Raw genomic sequence first — 20,402 nt, 5'->3', positions numbered from 1 at the left:
GATGGTCACTCTGACAGAGCTCCAGAGTTCCTCTGTGGAGATGGGAAAACCTTCCAGAAGGACAACCATCTCTGCAGCATTTCACCAATCAGGCCTTTACGGTAGAGTGACGGAAGCCACTCCTAGGTAAAAGGCACATGACAGCCTGCTTGGTTTGCCAAAAGGCACCTAAATGACTCTCGGACCATGAGAAACAAGATTCAACCAAGATTGAACTCTTTGGCCTGAATGCCAAGCGTCACGTCTGGAGGAAATCTGGCACCATCCCTACGGTGAGGCATGGTGTTGGCAGCATCATGCTGTGGGGATGTTTTTCAGTGGCAGGGACTGGGAGACTAATCAGGATCGAGGCAAAGATGAACAAAGCAATGTACAGAGAGATCCTTGATGAAAACCTGCTCCAGAGCGCTCAGGACCTCAGACTCAGACTAGGGCGAAGGTTCACCTTCAAAACAGGACAACGACCATAAGCACACAGCCAAGACAAAGCAGGCGTGGTTTCGGGACAAGTCTCTGAATGTCCTTGAGTGGCCCTGCCAGAGCCCAGACTTGAACCCGATCGAACATCTCTGGAGAGACCTGAAAATAGCTGTGCAGCGACGCTCCCCATCCAACCTGACAGAGCTTGAGAGGATCTGCAGAGAAGAATGGGAGAAACTCCCCAAATACAGGTGTGCCAAGCTTGTAGCCTCATACCCAAGAAGACTCAAGGCTGTAATCTCTGCCAAAGGTGTTTCAACAAAGTACTGAGTAAAGGGTCTGAATACTTATGTAAATGTGATATCAGTTATTGTTTTTTTGTTTTTGGCTAAAATGTCTAAAAACCTGTTTTTGCTTTGTCATTATGGGGTATTGAGTGTAGAGTGATTCATTTTAAAATAAGGCTGTAACATAACAAAATGTGGAAAAAGTGAAGGGGTCTGAATACTTTCCGAATACACTGTATTTATTTATTTTTACCTAATCGACCAATCAATCGGGCCGTATTTAATCACCTTGCTGGCCGCATTCCCGTTGCCCATCCCTGCTCTAGAATGTGCTGAAATAGGCAGCCAGCCATCTTGGTCAGGGATAAATTCTCCATTTAATTCTATGGTTGGCATAACATTGGCATAACTTACAGTGGTGTGGGCGTTGGAGGTTCCTCCATATCTTCCATCATCTTCAGTAGGCTGGCTGGAGTCGTCGATGGGGAGAGATCACAAAGTCTGACAGCAGCTGATATTTGTATGACTCTGCCGTTTTCACCTGGAATTAGAAGAGGGATTGAAGTACCAACAGCTTTATTGTCCAATAGTCAGTGTTGGAATTTCAGTTTACTTCCTGAATTTACTGAACTGGAATGGAATTGACCCAATCCCCAACCCTGGTAACCGCGAATGAAATTCTGACATATTCCTATCTGGCGTCCATTTCGTGTCTCACCCGTTGTTTTCTCTCCCGCCTCCATCTGCAGTTGCACTTCTATAGAAAATGGAGACTCTTGGAAGACCTCCAAGACATCTCTTCCCTCAATAATTTGGAAGCACCACCTGTCGTGGTATTCAAACGGGCTTCCCTCTCCCCTCAGTAGGATAGGTGATTAGCATATGACACTGTTCTTAGTTGTGTCGAAGCACCTGCCAGGTCCAATCTCATGAATAGATCCCATCTACATCCCATCCCCATCCATTAGTTAGCATGCAGATCAGACGACTCCATTGACAAACCCTGCCCTGTCATTTGAAGGAAGTCATCACGCCACGTCATGTACGCTCATGTTCGCCACATCAAATCTACAAGAACAAAAACAGATGCTGACAGTCTAAGAGCAGGGCCCGTATTCATAAAGTGTCTCAGAGTAGGAGTGCTGACCTAGGATCAGCGATGCCTTCCGAAGTTCGTGATCATAATCAATACGATTACATGGACCTGATCCTAGATCAGCCCAAGTTATGAATACGGGCCCAGGAAGTTGTGTGAGGTGCACAGGGCATTGTCATGCAGTACGGTACACTGTCTTAGCATTCAGTAGCGGACGCCTCTAATAAGATCCATCATCAATCTGCTATCTCCTAGTGCCAAGAAGCACTATGTGAACTACTATCCACATTGGGCATTAGCATTCAATGCAGGGTGTGATGCGTGGTAGTCTTATTGGAGATGATCACCTCAGAGTTAGGCGTCTAGTGAAAACAATGGGCAGAGATGAGAGGTAGATCAATAACGTTGGGAGTGATGGCTCCTCGCCGACAGCGGCCAATTACAGGGACGTGACAACAGATGCCAGGACAGTCGGAATCCTAATCGGAGCAATTTACACCCGTCAGTTAAGGCTCTGGTTCAAATGAATTAGGCTTTTCTACTCGTTACTGGTCTTCCTGGCTGAGGAAAAGTTAATGTGGACAGTCATTCTAACATCTTCAAACTGCGCATCGGAAATTCGGTAAGAAGGACGCATGCCATTGCATCATCGAGTTGCATGTTCTGTTAATATGAATTACCATAATCTAAATGTGATTTCTGTCATTCTGAGCACAGTGGGTGGATATCCTAATCAGGTTACGCACCCAATGCATATGGGTCCGGTAAATGTCTTATGTCTGGGAAATTAAAATGCTGCCGGTCAAATGTCCGGAAACCCTGACACACACACAGGAAATCCCCCGATGGGAGTGATCACCACCCCCCACCTGCCTCATCCTGAGCAGCAGCAGCAGCCTGCCAAGGAGAGGAGATGTCAAGCCTGCTTAAAGTAACTGTTTCCAGATTTCTATAAAATATGACCTATAATTAATTACAATATGAGTTGAATACTTTTCCTTCCATTTTTTTTTTTTTTATTATGTTAAAAAGCAACTTTTCTGTGTTGGAATGGTGTTGGCATATACCGGTCATTAAAAATATGAATGCGAGTAGAACGCTGATTGGCCAGCTCAGCCAAATGGGCAGGATTACATTCTCTATGAGGAAACAACAAGCCGGAAACAGTCTGTTGGAGATACAAGTTTGAGGTGATGTTTTTGAAGTGTTAAAAAATATATATAATAATAATTGTTGGCCACAAATACTAGTATAAGACGAGTCAACAATTTGTTTTGGGTATAAGTTAAAAGAATACTAACTTTAAAAGTTAGATTTTCACTGGACAGTTACTTTATGCCCCAGATCCCTGCCTGACAGCTTCCCAGAGGAGGAATGCCCTTACCTTTCCTCCTCCTGGTACCCCACCCCCCCTCTCCGCCCCAGTCCTGTCCAGGGTCTAGCCCAACACCGACCAGGTGGGTGGGGGGCTCAAACTGTGGATGTCTACGGCAAGCTAGACTATGGAATGTGTTAAAACCTCTCTCTCTTCCCCGTTGCCAGTAGGCACACTTTCATCCCTCCCCCAAGGACCATTAATAATGCAATACAAATCCCACCAACCCTCCCTCCCTCCCTCCCTCTCTCGCTTTCTCCATCCCTTCCCTCCACTATCCCTTCAGTTTGTCCCTTCCCTGTGTGATTTTTACGCGGTACTGTAGGTCTGTCGCTCTCTCTGCCATTACCATGTAGGCACATCTGCAGACATCAATAAATGACAGGCGAGGGACCTTGGGGTCACAGCCGAGGGGCGCACCCAGTGTCAGCGTACAACAGGGCCGACCGGAGGCTGGACAGCGGCCAGCCTGTCCTGCTTAATATTTCATCACCTCCGCCAGTCAGTCAGTCAGTCAGTCAGTTAACCAGCAAGTCAGTTAACCACTCAGTCAGTCAGCCCGCCCGCCCGCCAGTGGGTTAACCAATCAGCCAGCCAGTCAGTCTGTCAGTCTGTCAGTCAGTGAGAAAATAAAAAAAGGTGTGAGACTAACTAGACGTATTACTGTATACAGTCCTGGGGTGTGTTCAGAAGGGTCGCATATAGAACTGGAACATAGAGCTGACAACATTGCCTGTTCTCTGTTACAACAGCAACAATCTGTTCTACATGATGCATTTCTACCTGAACGTTCTTAACGTGATTGGGAGTCCCATAGGGCGGCGCACAATTGGCCCAGCGTCGTCCGGGTTTGGCCGGTGTAGGCCGTCATTGTGTAAATAAGAATTTGTTCTTAACTGACTTGCCTAGTTAAAGGTACTAAAAAAATAAAAAATAAAATATATAATAATAAAAAAAACCTTGAGCCTTCTGAATAAGCCTCAGGTTTGATCTGTGTCAACGACAATGGGATCCACTCCACAGTCTGAGTGGTTTGGAGTACAGTGTCTTGTGATATGGCTGAGGCCAGGGTAACCATTAGGAGAATGTCGTATTTATTGAGGTTAACAATGGTGCAGTTAAACCAATCTGGAGATGCATATCATCATGGAAGCTCCTCAGATTTTTCTGGGTGGAAAAAGGTTGCCATGCGTGCCTGACGATGTCATCGCCATGACAACAACACACATCCCAAAATTGTGTTATGCCGAGGCGTAGACTGATCATAATTCAAGGCCTAAACACAGCTAAATCAATGACTCTCCTCAGTCACTGAACAGCTAAATCAATCACTACTCAGTCTACCGTACAGCTAAATCAATGACTACTCAGTCTACCGAACAGCTAAATCAATGACTACTCAGTCTACCGAACAGCTAAATCAATGACTACTCAGTCTACCGAACAGCTAAATCAATGACTACTCAGTCTACCGAACAGCTAAATCAATGACTACTCAGTCTACCGAACAGCTAAATCAATGACTACTCAGTCTACCGAACAGCTAAATCAATGACTACTCAGTCTACCGAACAGCTAAATCAATCACTACTCAGTCTACTGCACAAGGTGCAGTGTGTGGGGGACAGGCTCATTGCTGTCATGTACGGAATAGGGTAACCTAGGCAACTATTATAACATTCTGTTCCTGCTTTGTCAAAATGACACCCTATTACTTTTGACCCGAGCCTTACGGGTCCTTGACAAAAGTAGTGCACTAAATAGGGCATCCCAAATGGTAACCTATTCCCTTTCTAGGAAGAGGTTATTACGCCATGCTGTCAGGAAGAGGTTTTTACGCCATGCTGTCAGGAAGAGGTTATTACACCATGCTGTCAGGTAGAGGTTATTACACCATGCTGTCAGGAAGAGGTTATTACACCATGCTGTCAGGAAGAGGTTATTACACCATGCTGTCAGGAAGAGGTTATTACACCATGTTGTCAGGAAGAGGTTATTACACCATGCTGTTAGGAAGAGGTTATTACACCATGCTGTCAGGTAGAGGTTATTACACCATGCTGTCAGGAAGAGGTTATTACTCCATGCTGTCAGGAAGAGGTTATTACACCATGCTGTCAGAAAGAGGTTATTACACCATGCTGTCAGGAAGAGGTTATTACACCATGCTGTCAGGAAGAGGTTATTACACCATGCTGTCAGGAAGAGGTTATTACACCATGCTGTCAGGAAGAGGTTATTACACCATGCTGTCAGGAAGAGGTTATTACACCATGCTGTCAGGAAGAGGTTATTACACCATGCTGTCAGGAAGAGGTTATTACACCATGCTGTTAGGAAGAGGTTATTACACCATGCTGTCAGGAAGAGGTTATTACACCATGCTGTCAGGAAGAGGTTATTACACCATGCTGTCAGGAAGAGGTTATTACACCATGCTGTCAGGAAGAGGTTATTACACCATGCTGTCAGGAAGAGGTTATTACACCATGCTGTCAGGAAGAGGTTATTACACCATGCTGTCAGGAAGAGGTTATTACACCATGCTGTCAGGAAGAGGTTATTACACCATGCTGTCAGGAAGAGGTTATTACACCATGCTGTCAGGAAGAGGTTATTACACCATGCTGTCAGGAAGAGGTTATTACACCATGCTGTCAGGAAGAGGTTATTACACCATGCTGTTAGGAAGAGGTTTTTACGCCATGCTGTCAGGTAGAGGTTATTACACCATGCTGTCAGGAAGAGGTTATTACACCATGCTGTCAGGAAGAGGTTATTACACCATGCTGTCAGGAGACTGAAGAAGGCATCTGATATTCTTAGAATACACCTTAAGATACAAGGAAGACGTCCACAACAGGAGACTCTGAAAGCCATACATCTCAGATGATTTAAAGGGGAGGTCTCTGTGTGTGTGTGTGTGTGTGTGTGTACGCGCATGTGAGAGAGTGAGTGAAACAGTGGGGGGACAGAGGGAGGGAGAGAGAGAAAGAGTGTGTCAAAGTCAATCAAATTCAGAAGGATCAATGCACAGACTGCCTGGCAGATCCAAAGGAAACCCAGACTCCAAGCTCTCCAGCACTACTTCAAAGTGGTGACACGTCCATTAGAATGTCTAATTCTGATCGCATCGACAGGCCTAAGGCTACCACACAGGCAAAAATCTGCAGAGGAAAACTAGGCCACTGCTCAGTGAGCATGAAGAGTGTGTGAGCGTGTGAGAGAGAGAGATGGAGAGATAATTTTATGCATCTTTCCTTTGAACCTAAAGAAAATAATCATGAGTCAAGTCAATAATAACCTTTGATGCCTTGAGAGGTGGTGTAGACAGAAAGGTATTCAACAGGACACAGTACAGTGAAGAAATATAGCTTTATTTTCTGCTGGACCATGGCCCATGTGCAGCTGGAATTTTGATGACCTACCAAGGGGAAGAATTGGATGTTTGCGTCAAGAACTCACTGCAAATATAGCAATGAGTTCATATTGGTGAACTATCTTGTTCATTTTCTTCATTTTCATCTTTCTCTCTCTCTCTCTCTCTCTCTCTCTCTCTCTCTCTCTCTCTCTCTCTCTCTCTCTCTCTCTCTCTCTCTCTCTCTCTCTCTCTCCCTCTCTCTCTCTCTCTCCTCTCTCTCTCTCAGCGGTGTGATGAATAGTCATACTTGTCTTTCCAGGGTCGCTATCCTCCTTGCTCACCATAGCCACAGCATGCTGCCAGTTCTAAATCAATGAGTCCCACAACTCATTACAAAGTTAAAATTCAGGTCACAGATTATATATTTTTTAATAGAAATACTGGATCGAGGGTCAGGTGGGGGGTAAATATAAAAAAAAGTATTACTTTTAGTACTGTAGGGTAGGGGACTATTTTCGCTGTATATACAGTATTTCCAACAGACTATTCTACTGCTCCAATTTGTTTCAATAGAAAGTATACACAAGGTCTTTATGTATCTATCCCATTTACTGCATCTTCACTGACTGTGTTAAGTGCGTACTGTAGGGAGGGCATCTGTAGGGTAGAACATTTACCGCAAACATTAAGGAGACTATTACTGTGACCGGGACTGGGTAAAGGCTCTTGATATGTTGTCGTAAAGCTAAATACGCTACAGCACATTCATGGCATTTGTGTTTTTTTTCATTCGTGACTCAGTTGGCTAGCAGGTTCGCTGAGTAATCTGATTTGTGCCTTAGAATTCATCATATTGTATCGAATATATAGTGCACATGTGAAACAGGGTTTGAGAACTGTCCTTCAGCCTATATTCCGACAATAAGACTTGCAAAAACGTATCTCTCTAATGACGTTCTACTGTTCACTTCCATTCCTGGGAATGAAAAGCATTACCATGTGTAACAGACAGTAATCAATAGTAAAAGTTCAATTCTGACCTCCACTTCCACCAACAGCAACCCGAGACTAAAAAAATCCAGTCAAAATCACCTCTGATGCTTTTTTTTGCGGTCAATTCCTAATAGTTTTCTTCTCGTTTTTTTACTACAGTATTTCAACGTTGCTTTGAAATGGACTCAAGATACAGTCAACTTTAAAAAAATTAAAACTAAGAACACCGTTAAATTAGCTAAAAGAAAGGCAACTGGGCCCGTATTCACAAATCGTCTCGGAGTAGGAGTGCTGATCCAGGATCAGTTTTATCTTTGAAATCATAATGAATGAGAAAGATCAGCATCCTAGATCCTAGGATGTAGCGCCCCCGATGGCGCTCTCCTGCCATAGCATCTGACCTTCAGTAGAAATACAACAGTGAGCCCTAGTGGCAATTTGGATGAATAGCAGCTAAGTAAATGTTCTAATTATGAGGTTCTCAAAACACGCATGTATCAATGAATCCTTAAGTGTGTAAGCCGGGGGCCATTGAAGCCATTGAATTTGGCCTTACTTCTATTACATTTACATTTAGGTCATTTAGCAGACGCTCTTATCCAGAGCGACTTACAGTTAGTGAGTGCATACATTTTTCATATTAGCCCATAGAAACACATTGAATAACAGAGTCATACATGGAAAAACTGAGAAAAAAATGAATCAAAAGGAAGTTTGTTTTAAAGTGTCTGTCCTATATCTGAGAGATACAGGTACTAAACTACTTGCATACAGTATACTTCCATTCATTTTTTAAACTGGTACCTGGCCACCTTCAGATGAGTCTTGTTAGGCTGGTGGGCCTATGCGGAAGGCCGCCATTGGCGGATGCGGAGGTTTGAGCCCATGCAAAAAAAAAACGATCTCTCTAGCTTAAAGAGGCTGATTTTTATGGGGATTGTTGTATTATGCTAATTCGATTTTCGCGGGGGTGCGGACATCAAATCTAGGGGGTTAATGAGACGGAATGGACATGAATTGTGGAGAAAATGAAATCAAAATGGACACCCACTTCGTACACTGATCCATCCTCAAAACGCTTCACTCTGTGGCCTTGTTGTTGGTCCAGAAGCCAACATCCTTCATACTGATCCCCATTCCTGTCAAATTAAGCAAAGTCAATCTTGAGTCATAGGACATTAGTTTCCAACGGAGCGGATCGGCATAGGCCTACATCTGCCCAAGTTATCAGAATGTTTAAATGTAGGCTAATCTGGGTACGTTTTCAGCTCAACACGACTTTGTCCAGCCTATAGGATGAAAATACACAGTCTGGTCTGACGGAAAATGCATTATCTAATTCATAATCTAGAATGTGCAAAACATACTTGAAACAGTGACATTGAAGATAAAAGACAATGACATTGACATTTTACGTCATTTACCAATCATCATGTAGTACTATGATGCAATAGTCTATGTGCCGGGGGGCTAGGGTCAGTCTGTTATATCTGGTGTAATTCTCCTGTCTTACCCGGTGTCCTGTGTGAATTTAAGTATGATCCCTTTAATTCTCTCTCTCTCCCTCCCCTCCCGGAGGACCTGAGCCCTAGGACCATGCCTCAGGACATCCTGGCCTGATGACTCCTGGCTTTCCCCAGTCCACCTGGTCGTGCTGCTGCTCCAGTTTCAACGGTTCTGCCTGCGGCTATGGAACCCGGACCTGCTGTTTTTGACTCTCTCTCTCTACAGCACCTGCGACCTCTGAATGACCTTGCTGGTCATCTATGAACATGTTGAAGAACAATCTGGCCTTAATGGCCATGTACTATCTCCACCCTGCACAGCCAGAAGGCGACTGGCCACCCCTCAGAGCCTGGTTCCTCTCTAGGTTTCTTCCTAGGTTCCTGCCTTTCTAGGGAGTTTTTCCTAGCCAACATGCTTCTACATCTGCATTGCTTGCTGTTTGGGGTTTTAGGCTGGGTTTCTGTATAGCACTTTGTGACATCTGCTGATGTAAAAAGGGCTTTATAAATACATGTGATTGGATTTGGTCTAGTGTACTAGACCTTCACCATGACAACGTTGTACCTGTATTGTACTAGACCTTCACCATGACAACATTGTACCTGTATTGTACTAGATCTTCACCATGACAACATTGTACCTGTATTGTACTAGACCTTCACCATGACAACGTTGTACCTGTATTGTACTAGACCTTCACCATGACAATGTTGTACCTGTATTGTACTAGACCTTCACCATGACAACGTTGTACCTGTATTGTACTAGACCTTCACCATGACAACATTGTACCTGTATTGTACTAGACCTTCACCATGACAACGTTGTAACTGTATTGTACTAGAACTTCACCATGACAACGTTGTACCTGTATTGTACTAGACCTTCACCATGACAACGTTGTACCTGTATTGTACTAGACCTTCACCATGACAACGTTGTACCTGTATTGTACTAGACCTTCACCATGACAACATTGTACCTGTATTGTACTAGACCTTCACCATGACAACGTTGTACCTGTTTTGTACTAGACCTTCACCATGACAACATTGTACCTGTATTGTACTAGACCTTCACCATGACAACATTGTACCTGTATTGTACTAGAACTTCACCATGACAACGTTGTACCTGTATTGTACTAGACCTTCACCATGACAACGTTGTACCTGTATTGTACTAGACCTTCACCATGACAACGTTGTACCTGTATTGTACTAGACCTTCACCATGACAACGTTGTACCTGTATTGTACTAGACCTTCACCATGACAACGTTGTACCTGTATTGTACTAGACCTTCACTGTGACAACGTTGTACCTGTATTGTACTAGACCTTCACCATGACAACATTGTACCTGTATTGTACTAGACCTTCACCATGACAACGTTGTACCTGTTTTGTACTAGATCTTCACCATGACAACACTGTACCTGTATTGTACTACTCTTGTTTTGATGAAACGACCCCCTCTTATGTTTGTCCATCCTTATCCACCTGGAACCCGTGGCCTGGATGATAGGAGAATGAAATATAACCAGGGCCTGGATGATAGCAGAATGAAATATAATCAGGGCCTGGATGATAGCAGAATGAAATATAACCAGGGCCTGGATGATAGGAGAATGAAATATAACCAGGGCCTGGATGATAGGAGAATGAAATATAACCAGGGCCTGGATGATAGGAGAATGAAATATAACCAGGGCCTGGATAATAGGAGAATGAAATATAACCAGGGCCTGGATGATAGGAGAATGAAATATAACCAGGGCCTGGATGATAGGAGAATGAAATATAACCAGGGCCTGGATGATAGGAGAATGAAATATAACCAGGGCCTGGATGATAGAACAACAACGTCAGACAGAAGTCTTAGGCTACCATTCCAGACGCACCCAGAGAAGTACTATATGACTATGATATCAGTGTTTCCCCGAGGATATTTTTTTCAGCAATAGTGGCAAAGTTAGCGAGGGGGCATGGCCAATGGCACGGTTTTAGAGGCCCTCCTCTTGGCCACACTGTCACGATCGCTGAAGGAAGTGGACCAATGCGCAGCGTGATGAGTGAACATACTTTAATTGTTATTCACCACAACGAACAAAACAACAAAACGATACGTGAAGTCCTTGGTTTACAGACACAAACCATACACGGAACAAGATCCCACAACACACTGTGGAAAACAGGCTGCCTAAGTATGGTTCCCAATCAGAGACAACAAGCAACAGCTGATACACGTTGCCTCTGATTGAGAACCACACCGGCCAACATAGAAACAAATAAACTAGAATATAACCCTAGCACACAAAACACATAGAAACTACACACCCTGGCTCAACATATAAGAGTCCCAGAGCCAGGGCGTGACACACACAGACAACATTTTACTGTTTTAAAGCAAATTTCCTGCAATTCTACACATTTTTTATGGTGCAGAGAGAAAGATTGCAGTTTCAAAGCTAATTTCCTGAAATTCTGCACATTTTGCGATGGGCGGATATCATTTTCAGTTTTAAAGCTAATTTCCTGCTATTATACAAATAGCATAAAATCAATGGGGGCCCCATGCCATGATTTCATTGGAATTTCAGATTCTCCCTGGCCATCTCGTTTTCATTTTGGCGATAGTTAGTTCTCAAAGATGATCTTATTAAAAAAGATATTGCTCCTTTATCTTTTCTACATACATAATACACTATATATATACAGTGAGGGAAAAAAGTATTTGATCCCCTGCTGATTTTGTACGTTTGCCCACTGACAAAGATATGATCAGTCTATAATTTTAATGGTAGGTTTATTTGAACAGTGAGAGACAGAATAACAACAAAAAAATACAGAAAAACGCATGTAAAAAATTTTATCAATTGATTTGCATTTTAATGAGGGAAATAAGTATTTGACCCCTCTGCAAAACATTACTTAGTACTTGGTGGCAAAACCCTTGTTGGCAATCAGAGAGGTCAGACGTTTCTTGTAGTTGGCCACCAGGTTTGCACACATCTCAGGAGGGATTTTGTCCCACTCCTCTTTGCAGATCTTCTCCAAGTCATTAAGGGTTCGAGGCTGACGTTTGGCAACTCGAACCTTCAGCTCCCTCCACAGATTTTCTATGGGATTAAGGTCTGGAGACTGGCTCGGCCACTCCAGGACCTTAATGTGCTTCTTCTTGAGCCACTCCTTTGTTGCCAGTATTGGCTGCCATATTTTGTAAAACATTGGACTTCTATTGGAGGTATTGTATTGAATATTTTCTATATGCATTACATTCCCTAAATCCCGTAACCATATTTCAAAGGTAGGTACGGTCTCCAATTTCCAAAATTGCAATATGAGCCTTTTGGCTAATAGAGTGCAAAGAGAGACAGCATTCACTTCCTGGTTGTTCCCATCAACTGTACCAAACAGAGAGACAGCCTTCCCTTCCTGGTTATTCCCATCAACTGTACCAAACAGAGAGACAGCCTTCCCTTCCTGGTTATTCCCATCAACTGTACCAAACAGAGAGACAGCCTTCCCTTCCTGGTTATTCCCATCAACTGTACCAATCAGAGAGACAGCCTTCCCTTCCTGGTTATTCCCATCAACTGTACCAAACAGAGCGATCAATGGGTCTGGGGTATAACTCTATCAAAGGCTTTGGATAAGTAATCACAAATGAGAGCCCAGTAAACATGTAACTGAGGACATGTCCAAAATAAGTGGGTCAAAGTCCCCTCATCCTGCTTGCATCTCTCACACAGTGGTGAGGTGTCTGGGAATATTTTATGCAGTTTCACTTTTGAGTAATGTAATTTTTGAGTAATGAGATTTCTGAACCAAGTTCCTGCTCCCAAGCCCTTTTAATAGTGTCTGTGGATACCTCTATGTGGGCCTGTAGCACATCATAAAGTCTAGAGACCGACCCTTTTGAATGGGGTTTGACAAGGATAAGGCTATCCAATGTAGGATTCTTTGGCTTAATGCCGTACTGTGGGATATGTGTCCTTAAGAAATTTCTGATTTGGAGGTATCTGAAAAAATGTGCTGCTGGCATGTTAAACTTACCCTGTAATAATAATAATAATATGCCATTTAGCAGACGCTTTTATCCAAAGCGACTTACAGTCATGCGTGCATACATTTTTTTTGTGTACGGGTGGTCCCGGGGATCGAACCCACTACCTTGGCGTTACAAGCGCCGTGCTCTACCAGCTGAGCTACAGAGGACCACAGCTGAGCTACAGAGGTTGAAATGAAGCTAAATGACCATCAATGTATAAGTTACCGATTGTTGTGAGACCCTTCTCCCTCCACTGTGAAAACATCATATCATCCAATGCAGGGTGGAAAGCATGATTCAGGCAAATTGGGCTGTCAAAGTATACAGTGGGTATGCTAAGAAAATACCTAATCTGTTTCCAGATCCTAAGAGTGTGACAAATGACTGGGTTAGAGTCATACGTGTCTTTTTTCACATTTGCTGGGCTACTAACAAGTGCAGGGAGTGAGGAGCGTTGACAGGAGGCCTGCTCCATCAAAAGCCATAAAGGCATATCATTCTGACGGATCCCAGGTAAGCTTTCCCTCCAGAAAGACACAATGTTCAGATTAGCAGCCCAATAATACAGTTTAATGTGAGGAAGGCCAAAATCCCCATCTATCTTGTACTTGCATAAATGCTTCTTTGAAATTCTGGCTGCCTTCTTATCCCATAAGAATGGAATTACTATTGAATCCAGTTTCTTAAAATAGCTTTGTGGTATGAAATTGGGTAGACATTGGAAGAGGTAAAGAAACCTGGGTAGCACAACCATTTTAATAGCGTTTATACGACCAACCACTGAGATAGGCAGAGTTTTCCAAAAATCGATATTTTGTTTAAGCTGCTCAATTTGCATGTCCCAATTCGTTTTCAATAGCTGATCAAGTGTTGTGGTGCAATGCTTCTTATAGAATTCTATTACATATCCATCGGGCCCAGGGGCCTTGCTGTTTGGAAGTTGTGCTATCGCTGTGCTAATCTCTTCTAAAGATATCCCGGCATCGAGTGCAGCAGCAGCCCCCCTGTCAAGTTTAGGGAGTTCACATTCAGTGAGAAAGCGTTCCATAGTTTGTGGATCAGTAGCATCGCATTTCGATTGATATAGCTCTGAGTAAAACTATGCAAAGCATTTATTAATATCCTGCGGATCTGTTACTATTTTACCATTCTTGTCTTTTATTTTATGAATAGCTCTAGATGCCTGTACATTCCCTAGCGGTCTTGCTAATAATTTATGTGGTTTGTCACCCAGTTCAAAATAACTTTTGCGTTCTAGCAAGTAAAGAGGCCACCCGTTTGGAAAGGATGGTATTGTATTCATATATAAAACTCTGTGATCTTCTCAAGGACTGCATTCGAGGAATTCGTTTTAAAAACGTTCTCCTGTTCCCCTAACTCTCTTTCAATTTCTTTCAGCCTAGTATTGACACGTTTCTCAGTGACTTTCAATGTGGCACCATCATAGGATGCCACCTTTCCAACAAGTCAGTAAATCAAATTTCTACCCTGCTAGAGCTGCCCCGGTCAACTGTAAGTGCTGTTATTGTGAAGTGGAAACGTCTAGGAGCAACAACAGCTCAGCCGCGAAGTGGTAGGCCACACAAGCTCACAGAACGGGACCGCAGAGTGCTGAAGCGCGTAGCGCGTAAAAATTGTCTGTCCTCGGTTGCAACACTCACTACTGAGTTCCAAACTGCCGCGGGAAGCAACGTCAGCACAATAATTGTTTGTTGGGAGCTTCATGAAATGGGTTTCCATGGCCAAGCAGCCACACAAAAGATCACCATGCACAATGCCAAGCGTCGGCTGGTGTAAAGCTCACCGCCATTGGACTCTGGAGCAGTAGAGACATGCTCTATAGTAGCATTGCTTCACCATCTGGCAGTCCGACGGACGAATCTGGGTTTGGCGGATGCCAGGAGAACGCCACCTGCCCCAATGCATAGTGCCAACTGTAAAGTTTGGTGGAGGAGGAATAATGGTCTGGGGCTGTTTTCATGGTTCTGGCTAGGCCCCTTAGTTCCAGTGAAAGGAAATCTTAACGCTACAGCATACAATGACATTCTAGACGATTCTGTACTTCCAACTTTGTGGCAACAGTTTGGGGAAGGCCCTTGTTTCAGCATGACAATACCCCCGTGCACAAAGCGAGGTCCATACAGAAATGGTTTGTCGAGATCGGTGTGGAAGAACTTGACTGGCCTGCACAGAGCCCTGACCTCAACCCCATCGAACACCTTTGGGATGGATTGGCACGCCGACTGCGAGCCACGCCTAATTGCCCAACATCAGTGACCTCACTAATGCTCTTGTGGCTGAATGGAAGCAAGTCCCTGCAACAATGTTCCAACATCTAGTGGAAAGCCTTCCCAGAAGAGTAGAGGCTGTTATAGCAGCAAAGGGGGGGACCAACGCCATATGAATGCCCATGATTTTTTAATGGGATGTTTGACGAACAGGTGTCCACATACTTATGGGCAAGTAGTGTATCTGGTTTTAGTCGTTTAAGTTTACACTGAAAAAGTTTTACCATCCTGAAAATATTTGTATTATAATTATAATTTGCAGTGGCGGCCACGATTTTGCAGCGGTGGTGCGCCGAGGGTGAGTCTTACCTGTTTTTGCCCAGAACCTTCATCGGTTCCCCTCTATTTCCCCCTCGTAATAACTTCCATCTTTCATCAAGAGTTTTCCATGCCCTGGATAAAAAGTAAGAGTTTTATTCAAGTGCACAGCATAGCCTAGCCCCAACGTGTCGATGCTATCCCTTGCTTGGACAGCATTGTCACGCATTTTCCCATTGATGAAAACCTACCCTGTCTGTCACGAATGTTGAATTCAATTCTATTTGAACTTACTCTGCCGATTTTCCAGGTTGTTGGTCCTTATGCCTTTGGGAATTTGAGACAAGATATCCAAAGGAAGGTATTATTAAACAGACGTGTGTCTGTTGTAGAGCTCCTTCCTCTTGGCTTCACCTTATGTCAACATAAAAGTCCTGCACGTTTGTCATATGTGCACAAAGTACTTGAGGTACTTTTTTTTAGCAGCTTTGGAAAGTCTGTTTAATAATACAATCATTCTGATATTTTGTCTCAAATTCCCAGCGGTATAAGGACCAACTCCATGGACAATCAGCAGAGTAATGTAATATTATTCAAACTTCTGGCTTGTAGAGGTCTAGCTTGCAAGAACCCAAGGGGGCATAAAGCCATCCCACTTGGGTTCTCAGCTGAAGGTATGGACCACAGCTGGCTCAATGTGAACTACAATCACAACGCTCTGTTTTAACGTTTAGAAATGTGATACGGTTTTGGAAGCTTTGGAACACATTTATCAGCGATAAAAAAAAATTCAAATACAAAAGATAAACTTACTTTATGCAGATGTAGCATAGTTGCACCAAGCTGTCTTTGGAATAAATCATGCTTTCAGCAGGGGATGTCCCACACTTCCTCCCACCTGGTGCTCCTTTCCATTGACGTCATTTAAAACACAGCTGTGTGCAACAGTGCTAAAACTGCGTACAGTAAGTGTATCATTTGTATTTGAAAGAAATGTGTCTTGCTGATATGACAGTTAAGTTCCAAATGTTTCCAAAACCGTGTGGCAAGCGAAGCGTATTATCGTTCAGACAGAGCATGGGGCAGCCTTGGAGTGTCAGGGCATTTTGCCCAGATGGCCGAAAGGTTTGTGAATGGATGGTATACTGTGCCTTCGGAAAGTATTCAGACCTCTTGACTTTTTCCACATTTTGTTGTGTTACAGCCTAAATTTAAAATTGATTAAATTGACACAATACACCATAATGTCAAAGTGGGCTTATGTTTTCCAATTTTTTTTACAAATTCATTAAAAATGAAAAGCTGAAATGTCTTGAGTCAATAAGTATTCAACCCCTTTCATATGGCAAGCCAGAAGTTCAGGAGTAAACATTTGCTTAACAAGTCACATAAGTTGCATGGAACAGCTGTGCGCAATAGTAGTTTCATTTCATCTCGATGTTCTGGTGCCGGTCAGTCAATTTAAAGTATTGATTGGGGACTTTACTGTGGAGGAATGTACATGTTTTTCTGGGTGATGTGATGTTTTATTTGTGATTCCCATGACTGTATTTTTGTATTTGAATGTGTATATGTTTGTGTATAATGTGTATATTTATGTTGTATAAAACAGGGCACATTTGTAAAAGAGACCTATGTCTCAACATGTTTTCCCTGTTAAAAAAGTATTTAACATGATTTGTGAATGACTACCTCATCTCTGTACCCCACACATGCAAATTCTGTATCTGTAAGGTCCCTCAGTCGAGCAGTGAATTTCAAGCACAGATTCAACCACAAAGACCAGGGAGGTTTAGCGATGCCTTGTAAAGAAGGGCACCTATTGGTAGATGGGTAAAAAAAAAGCAGACATTGAATATCCCTTTTGAGCATGGTGAAGTTACTAATTACACTTTGGATGGTGTATCAATACACCCAGTCACTACAAAGATACAGCCGTCCTTCCTAACTCAGTTGCTGGAGAGGAAGGAAACCGCTCAGAGATTTCACCATGAGGCCAATGGGGACTTTAAAACAGTTACAGAGTATAATGGCTGTGATAGCTAATGGGCCCCGTGTAGCTCAGTTGGTAGAGCATGGCACTTGCAACGCCAGGGTTGTGGGTTCGATTCCCACAGGGGGCCAGTATGAAAGAAAAATGAACAAATGTATGCACTAACTGTAAGTCACTCTGGATAAGAGCGTCTGCTAAATGACTAAAATGTAAAAAAAAATAGGAGAAAACTGAGGGTGGATCAACAACATTGTAATTACTCCCCAATTCTAACCTAATTGACAGTGAAAAGGAAGCCTGTAAAGAAAAAATATATACCAAAACATGCATCCTGTTTGCAACAAGGAACTAAAGTAATATTGCAAAAAATTTGGCAAAGCAATTAACACCTTGTATTCAGGACAAAAAGTTATGTTTGGGGCAAATCCAATACAACACATTACTGAATACCACTGTCCATATTTTCAAGCATAGTGGTGGCTGCATCAGTTTATAGGTAAGCTTGTAATCGTTAAGGAGTTTTTCAGGATAAAAAAGAAACGGAATGGAGCTAGGCACAGGCAAAATCCTAGAGGAAAACCTGGTTAAGTCCAAATTGGATGTGTGTGTTCAGACAGCAGTCATTTGCTGACATGGCTACTCTAGTTGTCACAGTAACGACGGCTGTGCGTGCAGTGGTGTAGGCTGATTGGTGGTGGTGCTCGTGCTTCCTATCACTCAGAAGTTAGCTCCCGAGTGGCGCAGTGGTCTGTGCCACTAGAGATCCTGGTTCGAATCCAGGCTCTGTCGTAGCCGGCCGTGACCGGGAGACCCATGGGGCAGCGCACAATTGGCCCAGCGTCGTCCAGGGTAGGGGAGGGAATGGCCGGCAGGGATGTAGCTCAGTTGGTAGAGCATGGCGTTTGTGGGTTTGATTCCCACGGGGGGCCAGTATTAAAAAAACAAAAAAACATGTATGCACTCACTAACTGTAAGTCGCTCTGGATAAGAGCGTCTGCTAAATGACTAAAATGTAATGTTAGCTAGCTAGGTAGCTGTTTAGCTTTCTAGCACATTAATTAATTTGTTTGTAAACAATTAACAAGCTAGTTAGCTACCACATGTTCTTGTCAAACTGTCAACAGAGTAGTCACATGGCCAGGAATCAGATTTGTATCTGACTTCAAATCACATACGAAGGTGGTTTGAAATGTGGCCTGAAATATCAGATTCCACGTTCTTTTTGGCTGTTCAGACTGCAGGAAAAATTACAAATTTGTATCAGATATGCAAATAAATAGGATTTGAGTCACTTCAAACTGCCAATGTGAACATGGCTTTAGAGACCTACCCAGAAAGACTCACAGCTATAATCGCTGCCAAAGGTGATTTTACAAAGTATTGACTCAGGGGTCTGAATACTTATGTAAATGAGATACTTATGTATTTCATTTTAAATAAATAAGCTAACATTTCTAAAAACATGTTTTCACTTTGTCATTATTGCGTAGTGTGTGTAGATGGGTGAGAATAAAATCAAATGTAAGCATTGTTGAATTCAGGCTGTAACAACAAAATGTGGAATAAATCAAAGAGTATGAATCGTTTCTGAAGGCCCTGTATGGGCAGAGGTAGCTATATCAGGAACCTTTCCAAATGATTGCATTATGGCAGAAGTGTACCTAGTCAGAAGTGACTAGGTACAGTAAAAAAAAACGAAAACAAAAAAAACAAGGGGGGATACCTAATCAGTTGTACAACTGAATGCATTCAACTGAAATGTGTCTTCCGCTTTTGATCCACCCCCTCTGAATCAGAGAGAGCGGGGGCTGCCTTAATCGAAATCCACGTCATCGGCGCCCGGGTTACAGTGGGTTAAGTACCTTGCTCAGGGGACAGAACGACCGTTTTTACCTTGTCAGCTCGGGGATTCGATTCAGCAACCTTTCGGTTACTGCCCCAACGCTTCTACCCGCCAGTATGACCGGATGATGCATCAGGTTAAGAATATAAATAGTTTATATTCATATCATATGAAAGAAGAAGCAAACATGATAGCAAAGTCACATTATGAGACAGTATGGTTTAACTATGTTTTTCTACATAGCATAAGACATTTAGCTCGTTGTTGTTTCTCCCATCAGCAATCATTATCAGCCACATCATAGTAGCCAAGCGTAACCACCTGCTATTACCAAAATAACATAGGCTAGCCATGGCATAGCTAGCTAGGTACTCTCCCTCATAGCGAAAAAAGCTGTTTGGATACACATAAGTTACACGCCAAACCCTGCATGGCGGGGAGAGACGGAGACTCAGGCATCTGATGCAAATAAGCTCGTTAGCAAATATCTTACTGCTGTCAATACTTGTAAATCATGAAGAACATAATTAAAGTGTTATTATGAGTGCATACTGTGTAGACTTTATACCGTTTCGGATAGGATTTTTAACTTTTCCGACATAGTTGCGAGAATTTCTTACTTGTTTTTGACAGCAGCCATCTTGCTTTGTAAATGCGTCCTTAGCAACAGTCGTCGTCCGGCGGGGGAGGGGCGACTCTCCAAGGGGGGTGGAGATTGCGCCGCACTCGTGGTAGATTTGATGCGTCAACCAGTTAGCGATCAGAACTCGGGAGGTCGGCGTCCCTCCAGAATGGTCGCGCAACGTCTTATTTAAAACACTACTGAAACAGCAATATTCATAGAAGAAAAAAAGCTATGTGATACCTACAGAGCATGTTCATTCCCCCCCACTCCTAGATGCAAAATATAAATAGTGTAGGCCTATCCA

General features: G+C 43.1%; 1 long non-coding RNA gene across 1 annotated transcript in view; it reads right to left on the bottom strand.

Moving 5' to 3' along the window:
• LOC121537571 overlaps window positions 1–20,162 on the bottom strand; it is a 23,245-nt gene extending 3,083 nt beyond the window's left edge. The window contains exons 1-3 of the long non-coding RNA XR_005995105.1: window positions 20,094–20,162; window positions 15,689–15,772; window positions 1,122–1,248 (exon numbers count right to left, since the gene is read on the bottom strand). This is a non-coding gene — a long non-coding RNA (uncharacterized LOC121537571). The remainder of the gene's footprint in view (window positions 1–1,121; window positions 1,249–15,688; window positions 15,773–20,093) is intronic.
• Window positions 20,163–20,402: the final 240 nt, after the last annotated feature.

The sequence above is a fragment of the Coregonus clupeaformis genome, chromosome 24, assembly GCF_020615455.1.
Source record: "Coregonus clupeaformis isolate EN_2021a chromosome 24, ASM2061545v1, whole genome shotgun sequence".
NCBI lineage: Eukaryota > Metazoa > Chordata > Actinopteri > Salmoniformes > Salmonidae > Coregonus > Coregonus clupeaformis.
Note: the sequence above shows the minus strand (reverse complement) of the source record. Positions and strands in the feature narration are given on the sequence as shown.